The 25,577-nt window shown below is 37.5% G+C and overlaps 1 protein-coding gene across 1 annotated transcript in view; it reads right to left on the bottom strand.

Moving 5' to 3' along the window:
- Positions 1–25,577, bottom strand: part of DNAJC1 (DnaJ heat shock protein family (Hsp40) member C1) — a 264,938-nt gene that overhangs the window by 87,576 nt on the left and 151,785 nt on the right. The gene's annotated exons all lie outside the window — the stretch shown is intronic.

The raw sequence follows: 25,577 nt of genomic DNA on the forward strand, positions 1-25,577 counted from the left end.
TATACATACACACAATGAAAAAAAATTATAACAGGAAAATGATTTTTAGTCTTATGTTTTCTTTGCCATTGCTGTCTACAATCTTAAAATAATCATTGACAGAGGTTGATATATAGTAAGTAAGTAAAACAAAATTTACAAGACTAAAAATTAGAGAAAGCTAAATTTGGCATTTTTTTAGAGATAATTGCAGGGAAAATAACTGTGGACACAGATTTTCAGACAATAAAAGTGTCCTTTGTTGAAATCCTAATTGAATCGAAGTATTATGTTACCCAATGCCTTTCAAATTGAACTCTGCCCTATATCTAACTAGCATACACAAGTAAATATATTTATCACATTTACTAAAACTGCATTCATTTCTGAAGGCCTTGTTCTTAGCAGGTAAATCAATAAAATGGCAAAGGGGACAGTGAAATTGTAAGTGTAAGACAAGGTTTTGTGGAAGATGAAATAGTGGTTGAGGAGGTGTGGGCACAGAAGACGTGTGTTCCACAGCCTTCGCTTTCTTTGAGGTCTTCTATCCCAATACTAACCAGTCCCATCTAGCTTGGCTTATGAGATCTGACAAGAGCACAGCCCATGGCAATAACGATGCAGCATAGTGATTTTATTTCTTATTTTATTCATTGCAGCCCCAGGGAGAGAGATAACGAGAACAGGAATGAAACCTAGGTCTCCTACATAAAACACTGCAGAACACTACCACTAGGTCACCAGGAAAAAAAAGAGAGAAAGATTTTATTTTAAAAGACTTTATATATTATAATGCTCACGGTGGCAAATCTATAGTTCGGCTTTCTCAATGACTCATTAAAACCTCATGTGACTAGCTCATGCATGTGAATGAAAATGTTCATATTCAGTACTTTGATATCTGCCCAATGCTGAGTTAAAGATATAACTTCATTATATCAGCAATTATTTTTTTTTAAGACGAAAAGCTCACATGAACAACTTTTTAGTTTACAGAAAATTCAGACATTTAATTGTTAAAAATTAAAAATGACTTACAGGATTTTACTTTTTATCTAATATTTATATTGGCTATCTGTTCCTTCGACTTGCTTCTACCTACTATGTAAAATATGAAAAACTTTGATCACTTATGAAATACCTGGCCAAACAAAAATCTCCTTAGAAGCCTAGAAGTTACTTGCATACTATTCTTCTAAGAAAAAATTCTATGGTTAGATACATATTACATGTATTCATATATCCAGACCTGTAAATATTGTTACCCTTATATTTAAATATAATGTCACTCTAGATTTAATTTCACCCACCAGAAATCCCAGTTTCTTCAGAGTTCATAACTAATATTCTATGATGGCATCTTCTACTTATTACTGTTTGCCCTCCCAAAGCACTGCTATCACAATTGGCTTTTGCCCCTTTGCTCTTTATCCATACATTCTCCCTCCTCCTCCCTTTTTTTTGGTGGCAGTTGGAGTTAAATGACTTGTCAGGATCATATCAGTAAGTGTCTGAGGCTGGATTAAACTCAGGACTTCCTGACTTCAGGTGACTACCTGAACTAGGTGGCACAGTGAATAGAGCACTGGCCCTGAAGTTGGGGAAACCTGAGTTCAAATTTCACCTCAGACACTCACTAGCTGTATGACCCTGGGCAAGTCACTTAACCCCAACTGCCTTAAACATCTGGGGCCATCTCCAGTGGTCCTGATATATGTCTTGCCCCTGGACCCAGATGGCTCTGGAGGAGAGAATGAGGTTGGTGAACCTGCATAGCCCTCCCTCACTTAAACCCAATTCACTGCAAGTCATGACATCACCCCAATGTCATGCTCTCCTTCAAGAATGAAGGACAAACAACAAGATATACTCTATGATGTCAGGGACACTCCTTTACTTATGACTTGCCACCCTCCTTACAACCAATTACATAAACCCTCTGGTTATAACTGGGAATTTTAAAAACCCCAGATATGTGGTGGGGAATAATACAACAGGACCTCTTAGTACAAAAGGTAAAGGAATATATGAGAGTATACATTCTACTTAGTTTGAGTCTTATTCTAGGTCTGTTGCTACTTAAATGATCTTGGGCAGAGCAATGACTTGTGCTGCTTGGGTCCAACTTCACAGGGTCTCTGTTTCCTTAACTGTAAAAACTAGGGGGTTGGGGGCAGCTAGGTGGCGCAGTAGATAGAGCACCGGCCCTGGAGTCAGGAGTACCTGAGTTCAAATCCGGCCTCAGACACTTAATACTTACTAGCTGTGTGACCCTGGGCAAGTCACTTAACCCCAATTGCCTCACTAAAAAAAAAAAAAACAAAACCAAAAAAAACTAGGGGGTTGGTGTAGATGATTTCTAAGGTCCACTCCAGTTCTAAAAAATAGAATTCTATTACTAGCTGATACCAAAGTTCCTCTTCACATGCTTCTTTGGATTCATCATCATGCCCCTACAATGGGTACCTTCCCCTATGCTTTTCAATGTCCTTTTTTATGTTTTGTGTTTTTTATCACTAGCAGATTGGTTTTTTAAAATATGCTTTTATTGATATTTTCTATTTCTTACATCACTGTAGTTATCCCAAGTACACCACTCCCAGAGGGCCATCCCATATAACAAATAGTATTCTTAGAGAGGAAAAAAAAATCAACACAGCTATTGTGATTAATACACTGAAAAAAATCTGAAAATGTGTGCAATGTGCAACATCTTTGAACCTCCCAACTTCAGGAGAAAGTGGGTTGGGGGCGTGTCCTCCCATGTCTTTTCATTGGTCCATCTTGATCTTCATACTTTTGTTAACATTTACTTTGATTGGTGGGCGGGAGGTGAGGCGTACCATTTCCCTTGTGTCTATTGTTTGCTTGGCTCTGCTTACTTCACTCTGTACCAGTTCATACAAATCTTTCTATTCATCTCTGTATTCATCACTTATATCTACATCATAATTTCTTACAGCACAATAATATTCCATTAAAATCTAAAGCATTTTTATGATTCTCTGAAAGCTATTTATGGGCTACAGATCTCTGGTACACCTTAGTTACTCAGTGCTGATGGAAGCACACTGATCAGTGAGAAGGACACGATCCTGGAGAAATGGAATGAACACTTCCATAATGTTCTTAACAGACCATCATCGATCAATGCTGAAGCCACTGACCATTTTCCTCAGGTTGAAGTCAATCCCTCTCTAGCTAAACTTGCAACTGAAGAAGAGGTTTCTGAATGCCCTTCAGTGCCTCTCATGTGATAAAGTGCCTGGTGGTAATTCCACTCCAGCAGAGATCTACAAGGCAGGGGGTCCACTGCTGCACAAAAGCTGATGGAAATCACCCAGCTTATATGGCAAGAGCAGGTTATCTCCCGGGAGATCAAGGATGCCTCTATTGTTCATCTATTTAAAGGAAAAGGAAATAGGTTTTTCTGTGACAACCACATGGGGTTCTCTCTCTCTTAGTCATTGCTGGCAAGATTCTCGTCAGAGTTCTTAACTGGCTGATCCTTCACCTGGAAGATGGGTGGATGAACAGTCAACACGGTGTTTGTCGCTCAACAAATCTAGGAAAATGCCAGGAGCAGAACAAAGGTCTGGAGACAACATTCATCAATCCAACCAAAGCCACTGGTACCGTCAGTGGTGAGGGCCTGTGGCAGATTATGGAGAAGTTTGGCTGCCTGCAGAAGCTCATCAGTCTCATGATGGCGTGCTTGCGCAGGTTCTGGACAGCAGATACTGCTCTTTTCCTTTCCCAATGACTAACAGAGTGAAGCAAGGCTATGTGCTTGCTTCTATGCTTTTTTTTAGCATGTTTTCAGCAATGTTGTTGGACACCTTCAATGAGGTCAAAAATGGCATCAAGGTCAGCTACTGCACTGACAGTGAATGATTTAACTTGAAAAGGCTACAAGACAAAACTAAAGTGAAAGGAGCATGACTTTTTGTTTGCAGATGACTGCGCACTCAATGCAGCCTCTGAGCTGAGATGCAACAGAGTTTGGATCAATTCTCTGCCACTTGTGCTAATTTCAGCCTGACGATTAACATCAAGAAAACACAGGTTTTCCACCGGTCAGCACCGCACCATGCATATGGAGAATGATCAGTTACTGTAGATGGAGAGATTTTAAAAGCCGTGCATAAATTCATTTCCTTTGGCATTATACTTTCCAGGGATGTCCACATAGATGATGAGGTTGATGCGCACGTTACGGGAGCTACGTGTGTTTGGGAGGCTCTGAAAGAATTCGAGTGAAGTTTTAGGGTGCCTACCAAACTGAAACTGTTGTGCTGACCTCACTGTTATATGCCTGTGAAACCTGGATAGTCTACCAGTGCCATGCCCCAAACTTGAACTGCTTCCATTTGAATTGTCTTAGGAAGATTCTCAAGATCACTTGGCAAGCTATGGCACCAGACATTGAAGCCCTTTCTTGAGCTGAGTTGCCAAGCATTCAAATTCTACTGCAGGAAGTGCAACTTTGGCCATGCTGTTTGAATACCAAATGTGTTTGCCTAAAAGACTATTTTATAGGGAACTCCCACAAGGCAGGCACTCACATGGTGGTCAGAAGAAGAAATACAAGAACACTCTCATGGTCTTTCTGAAGAACTCTAGTATTGATTGTGAGACATGGGAGACACTGGTACAAGATTGTGCAGAATGGCATGCTCACATCAAAGAAGGTACTATGCTCTATGAATAAAGTTTGCGGTAATAATATGAATAAAAATTGCGGTAGCCCAAAAGCAATTTGCAATGCCCAGATTTAGAGACAATCTTCCTCCCAAATGATCGTATGGACTATTTGTGCCTGACCTGTGGTAGAGCCTTCTGGGCTCATACTGATATGATCAGTCACAGTTAGACACACTGTATATTAGTTCTGACAGTGATATCATTTTGTTCCTCTTTGAACATGAAGGACAAACAACATTCATGAACCACAATTTGTTTAGACATATCCTATTTGAAGGGCATCTACTTTATTTCTAATTCTTAGCTATCACAAAAAGTGCTGCTATAAATATTTTTGAGTATATATGGGGACTCTCTCTTTATCCATGGCTTCCTTAGGGTATAGGCCCAGGAACAGAGTCTGGTCCAAAGGGTATGGACATTTTTTGTTATTTTAGAATTCCACACCGTTTTCCAAATTGGCTCTGCTATTTCACAGCTCCAGCAACAAGGTATTAATGTCCCAGTCATTCTACAACCTCTCAAATTTTGTCTACTGCCATTTTTTTGTCCTTTGTCAATTTGAAGGGTGTGAGATAAACTTCAGGGTTGTTTTGATTTGCATTTGGAGGATTCTTTCATGTGGTTGTACATACTTCAGAATTCTTCTTTTGAGAATTGTTTACTCATATTCTTTGACCACTTATCTATTGGTGAATGGTTATTAGTTTTATATATACAAATATATACATAAACTCATATGTATGTATGTGTATATGTGTGTGTGGGCTTAACCGTCTTAGACAGCTATATATATATATATCAGAGAAGTTCGATACAAAGGTTTTTTTCCCTTTTCAGCCACTTCCCTTTTTATTGTAAATGCACTGATTTTGTCTATTCAGAAGCTTTTCTGGTTCAAGTAATTCAAATTAACTATTTTATCTTTTGTAATTTGCCTCTATCTCTTTTTTTGGTTAAGAATATATCTCCTGGAGGGGCAGCTAGGTGGTGCAGTGGATAGAGCAACGGCCCTGGATTCAGAGGGACCCGAGTTCAAATCTGGCCTCAGACACTTTACACTTACTAGCTGTGTGATCCTAGGCAAGTCACTTAACCCCAATTGCCTCACCGAAAAAAGAAAGAAAGAAAGAAAGAAAGGAAGGAAGGAAGGAAGGAAGGAAGGAAGGAAGGAAGGAAGGAAGGAAGGAAGGAAGGAAGGAAGAAAGAAAGAAAATATCTCCTGGGGCAGCTAGGTGGTGCAGTGGACAAAGCACTGGCTCTGGATTCAGGAGGACTTGAGTTCAAATTTGGCTTCAGACATGACACTTACTAGCTGTGTGACCCTGGGCAAGTCACTTAACCCTCATTGCCCCCCCCCCAAACCAAACCAAAATAAAACAAAAAGAATATATCTCCTACCCATACCTGTGAGAGATATAAGGCCTGTTTCCCTTCTATTTTTTTAAAAAAGATGATCTTTAATATTAGTTATATATCCATTTAGGCTGTATTTTGGAATATTGTGTAAGGTGTTAATCTAAGCCTTATTTCTGCCAGACTGCTTTCCAGTTTTCCCAGCAGTTTTTATGAAATAAATATTTTTTCTTGAGTAATTTATATTTCCTACTCTATCAAACTCTGGGATATTGAATTCTGTTGTTTCTGATTCTCCCTTGTTCAGTCTGTTCATGAATCTGTCTCTCAATTGAGATGACTGCTGTTTTATAATATAGGTTGAAGTCTGTAAGCATTTTGTAGTTATTTGGAATGTGATTTCCCTTTCCTTTCTTGTATTTTGTTATTATTACATAGAAATGTTGTTGTTTTTCAAGGATTTATTTTGTCACCGGTAACTTTGCTGAAGTTATTGTTTCAGTCAGTATCCTTGTGGATTCCCTAGGATATTCCAAGTAAACCATGATATCATCAGTAACTAGGGAGAGTTTTATCTCCTCTTTATGCCTTAATTTCTTTCTCTTGTCTTATTGTTGTTGGTGCCATTTCTAGCAGTGTATCAAATAGTGGTGAGAATGAGCATCCTTGTTTTTAACTGGAGAAGGTTCTGCCATATCCCAAATGCATATGATTCCTTTTGCTTTTAGATAGAAACTTTTTATAATATTAAAAAAGGTACTTTTATGCCTATACTTTGTAGGGTTTTTAGCAGAAAAAAGTATGTCCTCTGCCGGGCCTTTTCTTCATCTATTGAGATGATCATGTGGTTTTGGATATCTTGGTTTTTAAAATGATTAACTTTGTTGATTGCTTTCCCAATGTTAAACCATATTTGCATCCCTGACATAAATTCCACTTGGTTATGATGAATGGTTTATTAGACAAATCACCGTGGTCTGATGGGATTTTGTTTAAAATTTTTAAGTCATTGTTCATTAATGATATTGGCCCATAGTTTTCTTGCTTTCTTTTTTCCCTATCTGTGCTTTTTATCTTTCCCTGGTTTAGATATTAGGGCCATATTTATCTCATAAAAATTCTAAAAGGGTGTTTTGTTTCTCAACTTTTGAGAAAAGTTTGTGAAGCATCAGTATTAAATGTTCTTTAAAAGTTTCATAGATCAAAAAAACCAAAAAAGTTTCATAGATTCAATAATGAGCAGTGGAAAGATAGATTAAAAATTAATTGGAAACAAAATAATCTAATTCTAAAAAATAAGTGGGTCAAAGAACACATCATAGAAACAATGAATAATTTCATTAAAGAGAGTGACAACAATGAGACAACATACTAAAATGTATGGGATAAAGCCAAAGCAGTACTAAGAGGAAAAATTTATCTCTCTAATTTCTTACATCAAAAAATTGAGAAAGAGTAGCTCAATGAATTTGGCATGCAACTAAAAAAACACTATAAGAACAAATTAAAAGTTCCCAACTAAACACAAAATTGGAAATCCTGAAATCAAAGGAGAAATTAATAAAATGAAAGTAAGAAAATCATTGAATTAATAAATAAAACTACAAGTTGGTTCTATGGAAAAACCCCAAATAAAATAGATAAACCATAGTTTAATTTGATTACAAAAAGGAAAGAAGAAAATCTAATTAATAGTATAAAAATGAAAGGAGTGAATTCACCACAAATGAAGAGGAAATTAAAACAATTATTAGGAGCTATTTTGTCCGATTATATGCTAATAAATTTGATAAGCTAAATGAAATGGATAAATATCTACAAAAAATATATATTGCCCAGATTAACAGAAGAGGAAATCGAATACTTAAATAACCCAATTTTAGGAAAAGAAATTGAACAAGCTATTAATGAACTCCCTAAGAAAAAAAACCCCAGGGCCAGATGGATTCAAAAGCAAATTCTACCAAACAGTTGAACAACTAATTCCAATACTATATAAGCTATCTGGGAAAATAGACAAAGAAGAAGTCCTACCAAATTCCTTCTATGACACAAATATGGTGCTGATACCTAAATAGGAAGAGCCAAAACAGAGAAAGAAAACTATAGGTCAATTTCCCTAATACATATTGGTGCAAAAACTTTAAATACCAGCAAGGAGATTACAGCAATATATCACAAGTATTACACACTATGATCAGGTGGAATTTATATCAGGAATGCAGGGCTGGTTCAATATTAGGAAAACTATCAACATAATTGACCATATCAATAAAAAAAAGAACAGAAATCACACGGTTATCTTAATAGATGCAGAAAAAGCCTTTGACAAAACCCAATATCCATTCCTATTAAAAACACTAGGGATCATTGCAAATAATGGAGCTTACCTTTAAATAAGTAATATTTATCTAAAACAATCAACAAGCATTATCTATAATGGGGATAAACTAGAAGCCTTCCCAGTTCAATCAGGGGTGAAGCAAGGGTGTTTATCATCACTCCTATTCAATATTGCACTTGAAATGCTAGCTATGGCAATAAGACAAGAAAAAGAAATTGAAGGAATTAGAATAGACAATGAGGAAGCAAAACTGTCACTCTTTGCAGATGATACGCTAGTATACTTAGAGAATCCTAAAGAATCAACCAAAAAACTACTTGAAACAAATAATAACTTGAGCAAAATTGCAGGATACAAAATAAACCCATAGAAATTATCAACATTTTAATACATTACCAACAAAGTCCATAAATGAGAGAGAGAGAGAGAGAGATTGCATTTAAAATAAGTGTAGACAATATAAAATACTTGGGTATCTATCTGCCAATATAAACCCAGGAACCGTATGAACACAATTACAAAATACTTTCCACACAAATAAAGTCAGATCTACCTAATTGGAAAAATATTAATTGCTCATGGGTAGACTGAGGCAACATAATAAAAATGATAATTCTACCTAAATTAATCTATTTATTCAATGCCATAAAATCAAACTACCAAAAATTATTTTATAACAAAATTCATCTGTAAGAACAAAAGATCAAGAATATCAAGGGAATCGATGAAAAAATGTGAAGGAAGGTGGTCTAGCCATACCCGATTTGAAAATGTATTATAAAGTGGTAATTATCACAACAATCTGGTACTGAGTTGGTGGATCAGTGAGATAGATTAGGCGCACCATAGTAATCTGCATATGATAAATCTAAAGATCCAAGCTTTGGGATAAAAACTCATTTTTTTTTTGACAAAAACTATTGGGAAAACATGAAAATAGTATGACAAAAACTAGGCATAGACCGATATTTCATACCAAATACCAAGAGAAGGTCAAAATATGTACATGAGTTACACATAAAGGGTGATACCATAAGCAAATTAGTAGAGCATGGAATAGTTTACCTGTCAGATCTATGGATAAGGGAAGAATTTAGGACCAAACTAGCTATAGAGAGCATTACAAAATATAAAACAGATAATTTTAATTATGTAAAATTAAAAAGGTTTTGCACAAATAAAACCAATGCAACCCAAATTAGAAGGAAAGCAGAAAATTGGGGGAAAAATTTTGCAGCAAGTATCTCTGATAAAGACCTAATTTCTCAAATATATAGAGAACTAAGCCAAATTTATAAGAATATGTCATTCCAGGGCAGCTGGATGGCACAGTGGATAAAGCACTGGCCCTGGAGTCAGGAGTACCTGAGTTCAAATCTGGCCTCAGACACTTAACACTTACTAGTTGTGTGACCCTGGGCAAGTCACTTAACCCCAATTGCCTCACTAAAAAAAAAAAAAAAAAGAATATGTCATTCCCCAATTGAATATTAATTAAAGGATATGAATAGGTAGTTTTCAGACAAAGAAATTAATGCTATCTATAGTTATATGAAAAAATGCTCAAAATCACTAATGATAAGAGAAATGCACATTAAAAGAACTCCAAGGTACCACCTCACACCTATCAGATTGGCTAATACAACAAAAAAAGACAAATGACAAATGTTGGAGGGGATGTGGGAAAACTGGGAAACAAATACACTATTTCTGGAATTGGAACTATGTCCAAAGGGATATAAAGCTGTGTGTATTGCTTGATCCGGCAATCCAACATACCCTTTAGTCTACTGCTAGGTCTGTATTCCAAAGAGTTAAAAAAAAAAAAAAAGGAAAAAGAACCTATTTGTACAAAAATATTTATAGCAACTCTGTGGTGGCCAAGAATTGGAAATCAAAGGGACGTCCAACATTTGCAGAATGGCTGAATAAGCTGTAGCATATGATTGTGATGGAATATTATTAAGTTACAAGAAATGACAAGCCGAATGATTTCAGAAAAACCCAGAAAGACTCACATGAACTGATGCAAAGTGAAATGAGCAGAACCAAGAGAACTTTGTACACAGTATCAGCAATAGTATATGATGAAGAACTGTGAGGACTCAGGGAGTCTCAGGGAGGGGGGAGATGGAGGAGAGAGGGAGAGAGAAAATTTGGAACTCAAAACTTAAAAAAATCCAAATGTTAAAAATTGTTTTTGCATGTAATTGGGGGAAAATAACATTTTTTAAAAAATAAAAGTTTCATCACATTCTCTTGTGAATCCATTAGAACCAGGATTGTTTTCCCCTTTGATACTTAATTTACAGCTCAATCTATTTCCTCTTCTGAGATTGGATTATTTAAGATCTTTATTTAGTTTTCTGATAGTTTAGATATTTTATGGTTTGTGTGAGTGTGTGAGGCAATTGGGGTTAAACGACTTGCCCAGGGTCACACAGATAGTAAGTGTCAAGTGTCTGAGGCCAGATTGGAACTCGGGTCCTCCTGACTCCAGGGCCACTGCTCTATCCACTGCGCACCTAATTTTTTTATGTTTTTGAAAGTAGTATTCTATTTCTTTTGTGTTTTCATTTTTGTTAGTGTATAACTATGCAAAGTAGGTTCTTACTCTTTTTATTCTGTTTTTCCTGTGGTTTCACCTTGTTCATTTGCTATTTTGATTTGATTTTTTTGTTTTCTTCTTTTTAAACCAATTACAGTTATCAATTTTTATTAGTCTTTCCCAGGAAAAAGCTTTCAATGCTTTTATCATTTCTATGTTTTGTTTCCAATTTATCTATTTCTTCTCTAATTTTAAGTGCTTATTATCGTTTGTGCTTTATTTGTTGACTTTTTTATTTTAAAAATGCATATTCAGCTCATTAGTCATCTTTTACTATTTTGTTAATATGTTTGTAAGGACAAGTTTCCCCTCTGAAGACTTTGTTAGTTACATCCCCCAAATTTTGTTAGGTTGTTTCATCATTACTATTTTCCTTTATATGGTTTTGTCCTGGAATTTGTGGCCTTGGGTTTTTTCCTAGAGTTGATCTATGAATTCTTTCAATTGGGATTTTAATTTTCTATGTTCAGAAATTCCGGGTGGTTGTTTTCTATTATTTCCTGTATGGTGTTATTAAGGTGTTTTTTCCCCCTTGTCATGTTCTTCTGGGAGATCCAGGATCTTTAGGTTGTCTCTATGCATGCTGCCTTTGAGGTCAGTATGTTTTGCTTGCATAGTGATATTTTATTTTCTTTTCTTCCCCTTTTTTGGGGGGGGGCAGGGCAATGAGGGTTAAATGACTTGCCCAGGGTCACACAGATAGTGTCAAGTGTCTGAGGCAGGATTTGAACTCAGGTCCTCCTGAATCCAGGGCCAGTGCTTTATCCACTGCACCACCTAGCTGCCCCCGTGATATTTTCTTTTAATCTTATTGTTCTTTGCTTCTCTTCTAGATTGTCCTTCACTTCTGTATATTTGCATCCCCAACTTATTATTCTACTTTTTTGTTTGTTTCTTTGGTGAGACTAGCCATTGCAGATTCCAGTTTTTCTATTCTTATCATTAATTTTGCTCTGCAGGCCATAAATTGTTCAGTTCTGGCACTGGCAGAGAATTGCCATTCTGGTGCAATAGGGTTGTCCACCCTGATACCAGCAGTTTAGAGCTCTGCAGCACTTTTGCTATGGGGCTGCAGCTTCTCTTTTTATTGTGATCCATATAAACTTCTGTCTGGAGCTGCGGTTTCCATGGCAATGGAAAGAGGAAGGCAGTACTGGGGTTTAGGGGTAGGTTTTGTTGCTAGCCGGTGTCAGGTCTTGGGGTCTGCTAGTGCCATCTAGCTGTCAGTGGCTGAAATGTGCTAAGTAAGCTCTGGGTCTCTGGGTCAGTTCATGGTTTTTTTTTTTTTTTTTTTTTTAAGTTCTTATGGATTCTGGGTAGCTTAGATATTGAAGATAGCTGAAGTCGCTTTATGTTTGGTACATAATCTCCGTTTTGGAGAGGTTTGAGGGATTGTGGGGAATCAAGAGAAAATGTCTCCTGTTCTATCTTGTTGATCTAATTACCTGGAAGTCTCTCCATGAGATTCTAAGATCCTTGAGGGCAAGGTCTATCTTTGTCTTTTTTTCTTGTGTTCTCAGCACTTAGCACAGTGCATGACACACAGGAGGCACTTAATAAATGTTTATTGATTGATTTACTTTTCTACCTCTAAGTTCTATAAAGTTATCTAGGATTGGATAATCCTTTCTCTTTAAAGAGGAGGAAAAAAAAGATCCATAAATATTAAATGACTTGCTTAAACTGAGAGGACTAGAACCTAGTAGTTTTTTTTTTAAGTGAGGCAATGGGGGTTAAGTGACTTGCCCAGGGTCACACAGCTAGTAAGTGTTAAGTGTCTGAGGCTGGATTTGAACTCAGGTACTCCTGACTCCAGGCCAGTGCTCTATCCACTGCGCCACCTAGCTGCCCCCCTAGTATTTTTTTTTTTAATCCAAGATCAGCATTCTTTCAATTCACTGCACTATACTGCAATAGTTCACAAACTATAGATGGAATAACAGTCTTGGTAGAAGTGACATTTAAAATCCTAAGGAAAGAAGAGGAATGAGCAAGTTAAAGAAAATACATTCTGGGAGTGAAAGGAAGGTATTTTATTAGTTTAACAAGCATTTGTTTAAAGATCCTTGTGTGTACACAACCTTGTACTTGGGGTTATAATGGAATGCACTTCATAGAAATACTTAATGTAAGAAAGGAGTCTAAGAAAGTAAACATTCTTCAAATATATAGTTTTGTAGGCATATAAACAAACTGTAACAGAATACAGAAAAGGTACCACAATTTCAAGTTAGCAAAACTCTGAATTTTGCTTTTCTTTCTGGAATAAATATGGTGTGTTTTTTTCTTTTTGTTTTGTTTTTTTTTTTTTTTTAAGTGAGGCAATTGGGGTTAAGTGACTTGCCCAGGGTCACACAGCTAGTAAGTGTTAAGTGTCTGAGGCCGGATTTGAACTCAGGTACTCCTGAATCCAGGGCCGGTGCTTTACCACTGCACCATCTAGCTGCCCCTGGTGTGTTTTTTTAAAGTGGTGAATGACCATTTAATTAAAAAACCTCTCAAAGAATATTTTAAATGCAGGAGAGGGGTTTATTATTTAAAGCATTCTTTGATGACTTCTTTGATAAAGTGAACAACTGCCCCATCCCCTAATTTATCTCTTTTGTAAGTGAAATTTTTTTCGTATTTCTGTTTTTCTTTCACATGGGATGCACCTGTACCTCCTTCTTTGAGCACCCCCTGTGAAGGTGCAAATTCATGTACTTAATGATAGCTTTTAGCACTCGGCGTCTATAACTTCTGCCCAGCACAACAAATGCTTTTTAAAAAAATAACCTCTTTGTTATTGACAGCACATCATCCGGGTAAATCGTTATTTATTTATAATCCTAACAGTCATGGAATTCCATGGATTTCTCCTATTACAAATTTTATTCTGTCTAAATTCAGCTTTAAATCCTAGCTCCTACATAAAGCTTTACTCAAGGTCACCAACATAATGACCAGAACTCGAACCCAGATCTTTCATTTCCCAGTGCAGTATTCCTTCTACTACACCATACTGTACTAGTAGAGGACTTAGAATCTCCCTAATAATCCAGATCCAAATCTGCTAATGAGGTCCCTTAGACGTCACAATACAACTTATCTGTACTTCCCTTAGGCACCTGTCATGTACTATTTTGTTTCATAGTTACTGTGCATGTCATATGTCCTTGCAAATCCAAGAAATCCATGAAGGCAGTGACCACATCCGATTAAGTCTTTGTATCTCAGTAGTACCCACCACAGAATTCTGAACATAGTAGGTTCTTAATAAATATTTATTGGCAACCCCATTTAAAGAATCAGTCAAAATTTTACCATTAATTCCAAACCCAAGATTATTTACATTGTTGAAGTCACTGGGAAAAACAAGTTCATATGTATCTTTCACATTGGTAGTTCATGTACTAATGGCATGAGCAGTGTAGCTGCTCACACCATTTTAACTACCATTCCACCAGTAACAGCTCTGAATGAAATGGGAATTGTGCTATATTTCTACACATGAGCGTATACACCACCTTGCTAGACCTTAGAGACTATTCATCTTTTTCACTAATTTCTTCTGTGATTTGGAAAAAATGGAATCTCCAAAGCCCCAACACTGACAAAAGCAAAAGCCTTGAAATTAGTGAAAACTTCTCTAGAGTGATTTTTGATGTGTTAGGATCAAACATTATCTATAAAAGAATTCAATAGGAAAATACAATTAGTTGTGCAATATCAGTATTATATATGTCTTTTCAGAAACATTACTATTGCACAAAGACCAACTTGTACAGAAAATTGAAAGGCAAAATAAAATGCCATAGAAAATGAAAACCAGGCCAGATTGAAATAAGAATAATGAAGTAACACTTGACACCTACTAGCTGTGTGACCCTGGGCAAGTCATTTAACCCTCATTGCCCCACAAAAAAAAAATAAGAATAATGAAGTAATAAGACAATACAAACATATTTTTTGGTTATGTGAAGAGGGAAAGAAACAAATCAACTCAACCATCATTTATTGTCTATTTTCCAGTCTAAGCACTGGAGATACAAAGATAAAGGCAAAACAGTTCCTATTCTCAAGGAATTTATATTATTCTGTAGGAATACAACATGTTGAAAAATCAATGTGAGGTAATCTGAGAAAGTAGAGAGCAGAAACGATTGGGGAACTTCAGCAAGGTCTCAAGCAAGAGGTGGTACCTGAGGGAAGCCTTGAAGGGAAAGAAGGATTGTGAGAATCATAGTTCAGCACTGGGGCAATGTGGGATGGTTTATTCCTTTTTTTGGGGGGGGGGTTTGAGGCAATTGGAGTTAAGTGACTTGCCCAGGGTCACACAGCTAGTAAGTGTTGTGTCTGAGGCCGGATTTGAGCTCAGGTCCTCCTGACTCCAGGGCTGGTGCTCTATCCACTGTGTCACCTAGCTGGCTCTGGGATGGTTTATTCCAATGCACAGTAGTAGAAGATTGAATATTGCGTTTGAGGACCAACTAGGAATCCAGTTTAGCTGGAATATAACGTATATGGAAAATATTATGAAATAAGGTCGAAAAGGTAGGTTGGAGCTAGATCAGGGAGGGCCTCAAACACCAATCTAAGAAGTTTATAATTTATCCTAAAGACAATAGAAGTCACTGAATGTTTTTGAGCAGGGAAGTGAAATATACAGACATGTTTTGGGAAAATTATTTTAGCAACCATGTGGAAGATGGATTAAAGAGGGAAGAGGCTAATGGCATGAAGACCAATGAAGAGAACATTATAGCATTCTTAGTTAGAAGTGATAAATGTCTGAAGTAGGGTGGTGGGTGCAAGTGTGGAGCAAAAAGGATGGATGTCACGGAATTGGAATCAACAAAACTTGGCAACTGGCCGGAGAGGGAAGAATAAGAGACAACTCAAGAGTTTTGAACCTGAGTGACCAGAAAGATGTTAGTATCATAGAAAGAAAGAGGGAAGTTTTATGGAAAGGTACATTTAAGGGACAATATGACAATTTCCAACTGGACACATTGAATTTGAGATTCCAGTGGGTCCTTTAAGTATATATGTACTGTAAACACTTGGGGATAAAGGACTGGGGTTCAAGAAAGATATCTGGAAATTAGCTGAAAAGACACAATTAAATCCATAGAAACTAATGAGATCATCAAAGTAGAGTGAAGAAAGAGAAGAGATGAAAGACCTTAGAGAAGCCCAGTGTCTGGAGGGTATGAGTTTGGTGATGAACAAGCAAAGGACGCCAAAAGGAGTGATCAAACCGGTGGGAAGAGAACCAGGAGAGAAGTGTGTCCTAGAAGCAGCGACAAAGAGGAGGAATGGAGACAGACAGCCCAGCTTCCCATACCAAAAACCTAAAAATCACACCAGGCTGAAAAAAAAAAAAATCCAAAGGGAAACTACAGCTGTGTTAAAGTGACCTCTTCGACCAAAGAACTGTACAAGTCAGCCAGAAGCCCATCCACAATAGGAAAGGGGGCTGGCAAGAAGCCAGCACCCAGGGAAGCAAACAAGCTGGCAGCCTCCTAGCCTGACCAGAGATGAAGCATTGAAGTGTGTAACCTGGAGAGCTGTCCCTGACAGCAAGAGTGGAGGGCTCCCCTCCAAAGTCCTAGAGTAGCTGCAAACCCACAGTGGGCACCTTTGAAGCCGCCAGGTACTGCAGAGATCAATGTAGGCACAGTGGTGTTAAGAGGAGGATGCCTCAGGTTCCTGGTCTCCAAAGTCTCTAATATAATGCCCCGAGATACTGGAGAGGTCTGTGAAGATCCAGTGCTCTGAACTTCACAGATCCAGGGGAGCCTAAAAGCTACCAGCATTCTCAATGTGGACATACTCCCATAGGTGGAGGTGAGTGGAGGATCCCAGGTGCCCCAGGTTGAGACCAAACAGAACCAATCACCCTACCAAAAGCACAGCAAGGGGGAGCTAGGTGATGCAGTGGATAGAGCACCGGCCCTGGAGTCAGGAGGACCTGAGTTCAAATCTGGCCTCAGACACTGAACACTTACTAGCTGTGTAACCCTGGGCAAGTCACTTAACTCCAACTGCTTCACAAAAAAAAAAAAAAAAAAAAAAAAAGCACAGCAAGTGGTAGAGCTTGGTTCAGTCACAAAGGGTCCAAAACTGTGTCTTAAAGCCTCGGTAGAAGTTGGACAAAATGGAGAGGAAGACTGTATGTAAAGTGTTTAAATCTGGGGATAAAAGTAACCATGTAGCAAAAGGAGGATAAAACTACCCATGATTTGTGACTCAAATGAACTCCCAGGCTGAACATTAATCAGGACCACAGTGCTGTTATTAAAAGTATGTACAAGGGAGCAGCTAGATGGCACAGTGGATAAAGCACCGGCCCTGGATTCAGGAGGACCTGAGTTCAAATTTTACCTCAGACACTTGACAATTACTAGCTGTGTGACCCTGGGCAAGGCACTTAACTCCCATTGCCCTGCCCCCCCCCCAAAAATTATGTACAAGATACTGAAATATATGAATGAGCATGTGACCTCTAAGAGCCGGGCAATAATTCTTCCCTTCTGCTTAGCACTAATCAATTCATTATTGGATTGTTGTATTTTGATCTGGTTTCGCTATTATAAAAAAGCATGAAGACACTTGGGAGGGACGACAGAAGGGCAGCAACAATGATTTTTTAAAAATGGTTGGCATTGTTTAGTCTGGGGGATATAAGGGTGAAAAGTTACTTAATTGTCTTTAAGTCCATGCATAAAGAGAGTCAGAAGTTATTTTTCCTTCCTGCAGAAGACTGAACTTGAGGAAAAAGACTATATTTCAGTAATAAAGTATTTGGAGAGTCATAAGAATGATCATTTAGACCAAAAACAGAACTGAAAACTGAAGAAGGCTGAAGTCTCTAGACAGTATAGGCAATAGTTTTGTACTTGATTTAAAAAATATCTTTCAAGTATTAACCAATAAGTACTTACTGTATGCCAATTATGTGGCAAGAACTCAATACTAGCAAGGGTTCAGTCTACAGAAGATGCCACACAACATAGGGACATCACCACTACCACCCAACAGCATTCAGGCTAGCTGAGAAAGCAACACCAGTACAAAGGAAACAATAAGTGTGGCTGTAATAGCTGTTCAAAGGAGGGAGAGACCGGGGTTGTCTGGAATAATAAGGAAGCTAATGCAGATGAAAAGCAGGACTAGAGCTGGGTCAGAACAAATGGTTAGGATTTGGATCATCAGAAGAAGAGGAAGCATACTAATCATGAGAGGTACTCTGTGCTAAAGGAATGCAGTTGGGAATCAACAGGCTGCAAATGAAAGATAGTCTGATCAGAGGGGGAGGTACGTGTTCAAGAGCAGTAGACAATGGCCAGGCAAGGTTGGACTGCATGCTGGAAGGCATTACAAACTAGGTATAGGGGTCTGAATTTGACATTGGGGATAAAAAAATTCTCATTGTAGGTTCTTGAGTAAGGATAATGGTTCTTTTGTAGGACTGGTCTAATGCTGATATCCAAGATCAATCAGATTGTGTAAAAATCTGAGTTAGGCATTGTTGTTGCAGCAATAACTCAGGTATAAGGTGATAAAAGTGAGGGCTAAAGTTATAGCAATGGGAATGAGGAGGAAAAGGTGAATTAAAAAAAAACATTTCAAAGGCAAGAAAATGTGATAAAAGAGAGGAAGGAATCAAGAGTGATTCCAAGTTGTCTGTCTTAAGAGACTTAAAGTAATGGTGGATTCAATGCAATTCAATAAACATTTGTTAAGTGACTACTATGTACAGAGCCCTAAGTAGCACTATTAGTATAAACCAGGGAGTGAGAGAGGTTAATTTAGGGGAAAAAAGGATAAGTCCAGTTTTGAACACGTTAAGACTGAGGTTACAGAGTCATAAAGTTAAAGTATTCTAAAGATGTAAGGGAATTAAGAAATCATACCATCTATCCCCCATATTTTTATAATTGGGAGACTGAAGCTCAGAAAATATAAGATCCCATAGTTACTTAGTGACAGAACTGGTATTAGAACTTAGGTTTTTGAGACTCTTTGGGTAAAGGGAGCTGATATAGATGACCCAAATGGAGTTGTCTTATGGGGAGTGTTTTTGGAATTCATATGTGTCTTTATTTCAAAAGAATTTGTTGTCTATCATAATTTTTTTTTGTCTATCACAATTTAAAGAATTGCAGATAAAAACAGATTGGAACAGTCTACAAGAAGCAAAGAGGCACTGTAGGTAACAGAACTCTGAGATTACCCCTAATTTACTCAGTATCTTGTTTATACATACTTTGAATAGTTGTCTCCCCCATTAGACTGGGAGCTTCTTGAGAGCAGGGACAGGGTGTTTTTTGGGTTTTTTTTTGGGTATTCCTAGAACTTAAAATAGTGGCTGGCACATGGTAAGCACCTAAATATGCTTGCTGACTTGAACTGATCTTTACAATTTCATATACAAACCTCTTTCTCGTTCTTTTCTACATAGTAGGATGTTTATTTTTGGGGCAGAGACAAGATGGTGGAGGAAAGACTGTGACTCTTGGTGCTCCCCACAAACTGCCCACATACCTTCAAAATAATGCCATAAGACAATTCTTGGAGCAGCAGAACCCACAAAAGAACGGAGGGAAACCATTTTCCAGCCAAAGACTTTTTGGGTGGGGCAATGAGGGTTAAGTGACTTGCCCAGGGTCACAGAGCTAGTAAGTGTCAAGTGTCTGAGGTTGGATTTGAACTCAGGGCCGCCACTGTGCCACCTAGTTGCCCCCCAGCCAAAGACTTCTTAAAAGGGCTACAGGGAACGTCTGTGGAACCAGGCTGAGAGAGGAGCACTTGATGAGAAATCAAGACACAATAAAGAAAATTCAAATGAATAAAAAAATAGAGGGCAATATGAAATATCTCCTTGGAAAAACAGCTGACTTGGAAAGTAGATCCAGGAGAGATAATTTGAAAATCTTTGGACTACCTGAAAACCATGACCAAAAAAAGAGCTTAGACATCATCTTCCAAGAAATTGTCAGGGAAAATTGCCCTGATATTCTAGAAGCAGAAGGTAAAATAGAGATGGAAAGAATCCACTGATCACCTCCAGAAAGAGATCCCAAAAGGAAAACTTCCAGGAATATAATAGCCAAATTCCAGAGCTCCCAGGTCAAGGAGAAAATATTGCAAGCAGCTAGAAAAAAGGAATTCAAATACTGTGGAGCTCCAATAAGGATAAAACAAGATCTAGCAGTATCTACATTAAAGGACCAGAGGGAATGGAATATTATATTCCAGAGGGCAAAGGAACTGGGATTACGACCAAAAATCACCTACCCAGAAAAACTGAGTATAATCTTTCGGGGGAAAAATGGGACTTCAATGAAAAAGAGGACTTTCAGGCATTTGTGATGAAAAGACCTGAACTGAATAGAAAATTTGACTTTCAAATGTAAGACCCTAGAGAAGCATAAAAAGGTAAACAGGAAAAAGAAACCATGAGGGATATTAAAAGGTTAAACTGTTTACATTCCTACATGGGAAGATGATACATCTAACTCATAAGAACCTTCTCAGTATTAGGGCAGATGCAAGGAATATACTTAGACAGAGGGCACAGGTGTGAATTGAATATGAAGGGATGATATCTGTAAAGCATTTATTTTTTGCTTATCCTTGTCTTTTGTGAGGCAGGCAGGGTGGGGTGGCTTATGTCTGGGGCCGGATTTGGGCTTGGGGCCTCATTTGGGCTTGGGGCCTCCTGGGTCCAGGGTTTGTGTTATGTCCACTGTGTCACCTAGCTGACCTATATGACATCTTTAAAATAAAGTTAAGGAGTAAGAGGAATGCACTGGAAGAAAAGGAAAGGGAGAGGTGGAATGTGGTAAAGTAGCTCACATAAAAGAAACAAGAAAAAGCTTATGGAGTGGAGGGAAAGATGGGGAAGGAACAGGGGAGTGAGTGAGCCTTATTCTCATCAAAATTGGCTCAGTGAGGGAATAACATACACATCCAAGTGGGTACAGTAATATATTTTGCCCTGAGGGAAAGTGGGAGGGGAAGGAGATGGGGCAGTGGAGAAGCAAAGAAAGGGAGGGCAGATTGGGGGAGGGGGAAGTAAAAAGCAAAAGACTTTTAAGGAGAGATAGGATGAAAGAAGATAGAAAATAGAGTAAATATCAAGGAGAGGGAATAGAATGGAGGGTAATACAGTTAGCAATAGTAATTGTGAAAGAAATGATGAGCAGGATGCTATTATAAAGTTGTATGAAAAATGCAAGCCATCAACAGAGAAAGAATTGATGGTATCTGAATACAGATTGAAGTATAATTTTATTTATTAGTATCTCTTTCTAAAGTTATTTTGTCTGTTTTCTGTCACAACCTGACTAATGTGAAGGTGTTTTGCATGACTGCACATGTATAAGTTATATTGAATTGCTTGATTTCTTAGAGAGGGGTGAGGAGGAAGGGAGGAAGAAAATTTGGAACACAAAGTTTAAAAAAAAATCAAGGTTAAAAAAACCCCAAACCAAAAGATGTTTATTTTTGTTTAAAATTAAGTTCACAATAAAAGAAATTTTAAAAAGATACTAGATGCTTGAAATAAGCTGACTACTATAACTAGGCTACAAATGTGGCTTGTTTGGTGTCATATAGTTTTCATTTTCTAACAAAAGAAAATATGCAAAATTCATCTGCAGATATAACCTTCTTCCCTGGAACTAAAGTCAAACAGGAAGTTACTGGGTGGGTTATACAATGGGAATTGGGTAACATAGCAGAAAATATCTTTAATGGCAGGTTTACAAAAGATAGACAAAACTGTGTTCAAACAGATGATTATGTGTATACAAAGGCTGAAAACATAACATTAAGTTGTAATTCAGTGAAGGTATTTCTGTAGGTGGCCAAGATAATAAGCTCCAGGTTCTTTCCTTTCTGAGGATTTATCAAAACATACAGCTAGAACTTGAAACATCAAGGTGACTCATTACCTAAAGGATCTAATAGACTCTCAACTATAAGATGCTAGATATGAACCTTTGAGAAAGTTTCTTGAGAACAGATCCTGAGAAAAATCACAGCATTTCATAGTTGGATGGGATGTCATTGGCCATTGAATCCAACCATACTTGAAAAAGAATCCCTCTTTTACCAAACCCAACAAAGGGTCATGGTGCTTTTGCCTGAAGATTTTCAATAAGGGGAAACCCACCCTCTCTCAAAGCAGACCATTTCACTTTTGGTTAGCTCTAATTGTTCAAAGTTTCCACTTACATGAAGCCTGAATTTGGCCCTTTCTAGCTTTCTCTCTTTGTTCCAAGTTATGCCCTCTAGAACTAAATACAGCAAGTTAGCTCTTGCCCATGAGAGCCCTTTTAGTAGTTGGATACAGTCATCACGTTTCCCTGTCTTCTCTCCAGTCACAACAGCTCTAGCCCCTTCAAACTGATCTTCATCTGACTTGGATTCAAGTTCCTTTACCATCGTCCTTGTTTTTTCTCTGGGTATTTCCCATCTTATCAGAGTTTCCCCTAAACTGTAGCACCTAGAACACAGTACTCTAGATAGGTATAGAGTAGACTATAATACTTCTGTTACTGCAGCCCACACTGATCTTCCCTTCTTCAAACTCCTCCTCCTCCATTTATATTAATAATGTGCATCTTAGCATTTAATTAGATTCTGATTTTTTCATTTCTATCCCTTCTACCTTCCCAGAAATAAAGATTTACATAATGGAGTCACATCATAATTTATACAAATTCAGAAGAGGGGAGGGGAAAGGAGAGGAGAAAGAAGAAGAAAAAATTTTAACACTAATCCTTGAGTGAACTTGAGATTGGACATCTGTTAATTGTTTCCTCAGTTGTTTCAGTTCCTCCCCATGCCTCTCACCCTGTAAGCAATACTTACTGTCAAGTCTGATTTTAGAAAATGCTCTTCATCATATTAATTTTGTGTAGGCTGCCAGTATACCCAATTAAAGGGATGGCCTTAGCTGATTTTCCTAGCATTACTGGTCAAACGGGAAGCCCCTACTGTGTTCCCTTTGACTTCCTTGTGTCCCTTCATGCCTCATGGTGAAGCAAGAAGTCGAAACCGTTATATAGTAGTAGGAACAACTGCTAACACAATCCCACTTATGTGTGAAGTCTTTTCAAAGATTATTTACTCCCTAATTATCACTTTTCTTGACAGTCTTTACCTGCTTTTGTTTTCTTTTCCTTGAGGAGAAGTCTTGGTTGCTTCTCTCCTGATCAATAATGCCCTTACCCATTACCCTTGGGAAGCAACCTCTGTGGAGATGCAGCCTGGCAACTTTTGCTACAGGTGTTCTAGCCATAGCTGCTGATAAACCAGAAAATGAATTTCTTGCCACCAAAGTCCTTGGTGCTGTCAAGTGGTTCAGCATCAGAAACTAATATGATTTTATCAGTGGAAGTGACATTAGAGAAAATGCATGGCTTTGCTACTGCAGCCCAAGGACCACAGGATCTCTCTATCTGACTTGTAGCTGAAGCCTTTTGTGTACTACATCCCTATTGGAATATGAGCTCCTTGAGATCTGGACTGTCTTATTTGATTCCCAGTGCTTACCACACAAAATAAATGCTTAATAAATGCTTTCATTTATCCATGCATTCATTCAAAAGTTTAGCTTGATGGAGTGAAAAAAAAATTATAGGTAATTGTTTCCATAGCAACTATCTCAGATTTCACCGCTCTCTGATACAGATGGCCTCCTTTTAAAAAAATAACCAAATCCCCTTTCCAGCTACAAATGTTTAAAGATACTGTACTGTATTGACTTCATGGTCAATTTAAAGGATTTAAAGGGTAATTGTGACTATACGCAATTTTCATCATTTGTGATACATAAAGAGTCAATCCATTGAACTTATTGATGTCTCCTAAAGTATTTAACAGTGAAAAAAAATCTGACTAATTAATCACTTTGGAGGAAACCATTTCAGTAGAATCGTGGGGTAGAGATGAAACTACAAGGAGATAAAGAAGGGTGGAGGGAGAGAAATAGATGGATAGAAAGAACAGCTAAAGATCCGACATTCAAAAAGCTTTGTAGAAGAAGGAAAAATAGTTTGGTCCACACTTAGAATCCCTGTCACAGAGGAAGGGGACCACACAAGACCAAATGATGCATCTTCTTCACAGGCAGCCATGGCCAAAGACCACATTCCCTAGTGGACAGTCTTCTGGTGATGTGGCATTCCAGAGACAGGCACACCAGATCCTAGAGAGCTGACACAGACAATCACCAATATCATACCACAAGTTGGTTCACCATGACAGACTAAGTTTGTAATCTGCTGGCATAGCATTCAAAAAGGCCAGTTTACTTCTATGCCACAACAAGGCACTAGAGTAGGAATTTTGTAGATAATGTTATTAAAAGAAGGGAAAAGATCTATTTGTACAAAAATATTTAATATCACTTTATTTGCAACAATAGGAAATAACTGGAAGAATCACTGGACCTGTGAGTTTACTAACAGAGAAAACTCTCTCTAACAATACAGTTGGCACCTTCTCTTCAACTTATAGTCTTAGATGCCTTGAACACCAAGAGATTAAGGGGTCTTAGCCCAGGCTTGCCCAACCAGACAGGGTAGACTTCAGTGTATGTCTTCTGGCTTCAAGGTGAGTACTCTATCTATGATTCCACATCCTCTTTCAATTTATATGTTCAAGGGGCAGCTTGGTGTCACAGTAGATAAAGCACTGGCCCTGGATTCAGGAGTTCAAATCCAGCCTCAGACACTTGACACTTATGAGCTGTGTGATCCTGGGCAAGTCACTTAACCCTCTTTGCCCCGCAAAAAGCCCAAACAAAACAAAACAATATGTTCAACTATTAAAGTATGGCTGAATAAATCATGGAATATTAATGTAATGGAATATTATCACCCTATAAAAAATAATAAATAGGAAGAATACAAAGAAATACGGGAATGACTTGTAGGAGGATATATAGAGTAAAAAAAAAAAAGGTGAAATTAGGGTAAAAACATTGACGATGACTACAAAAAACAACAGAAAACTATAAATAGACAAAATAAAACCATCAGAGGACGATGTGCTAACAAATGTTACTTTGTTAAAATTTTTAAATGTCTGTAGTTTGGAGTTTAATGTTTCATTTGGGATTTTGTTTCTTATTTTCTTTACTTGATTATTGTTATTTGCTGAGTTATTAAATTTATAATAAAATATTTAAATAAAAAATACCACCACTTCCCGCCATTCTCTGGGCAGAGAAAATTTGATAACTGATAACAATATTCTCACCAATAGAGTAAAAAGGTCAAGTGTGTGTGTGTATATATATATATATATATATATACACACACACACATATACATATATACACCTATAAAATTTAATTAATTTTTGCTTTAAATAACATAAAAGTCTAAATTTATTTTTAAACCTTATCATGAAAATTTCTTGAATCTTTTTTCTTTTTTTTACCACTTTCAACTAAATTATCTAAGAATGATGAAAATTAAATGCTGCAAAAATGATATTTTTTCAGTAATTTAAATGGATTGGATGATTTTTAAATAGGTTTGTTGTCATTAAGATCACTAGTTGACAACTCTATACTAATTTACA

The sequence above is a fragment of the Dromiciops gliroides genome, chromosome 5, assembly GCF_019393635.1.
Source record: "Dromiciops gliroides isolate mDroGli1 chromosome 5, mDroGli1.pri, whole genome shotgun sequence".
In the NCBI taxonomy this organism is placed as follows: domain Eukaryota; kingdom Metazoa; phylum Chordata; class Mammalia; order Microbiotheria; family Microbiotheriidae; genus Dromiciops; species Dromiciops gliroides.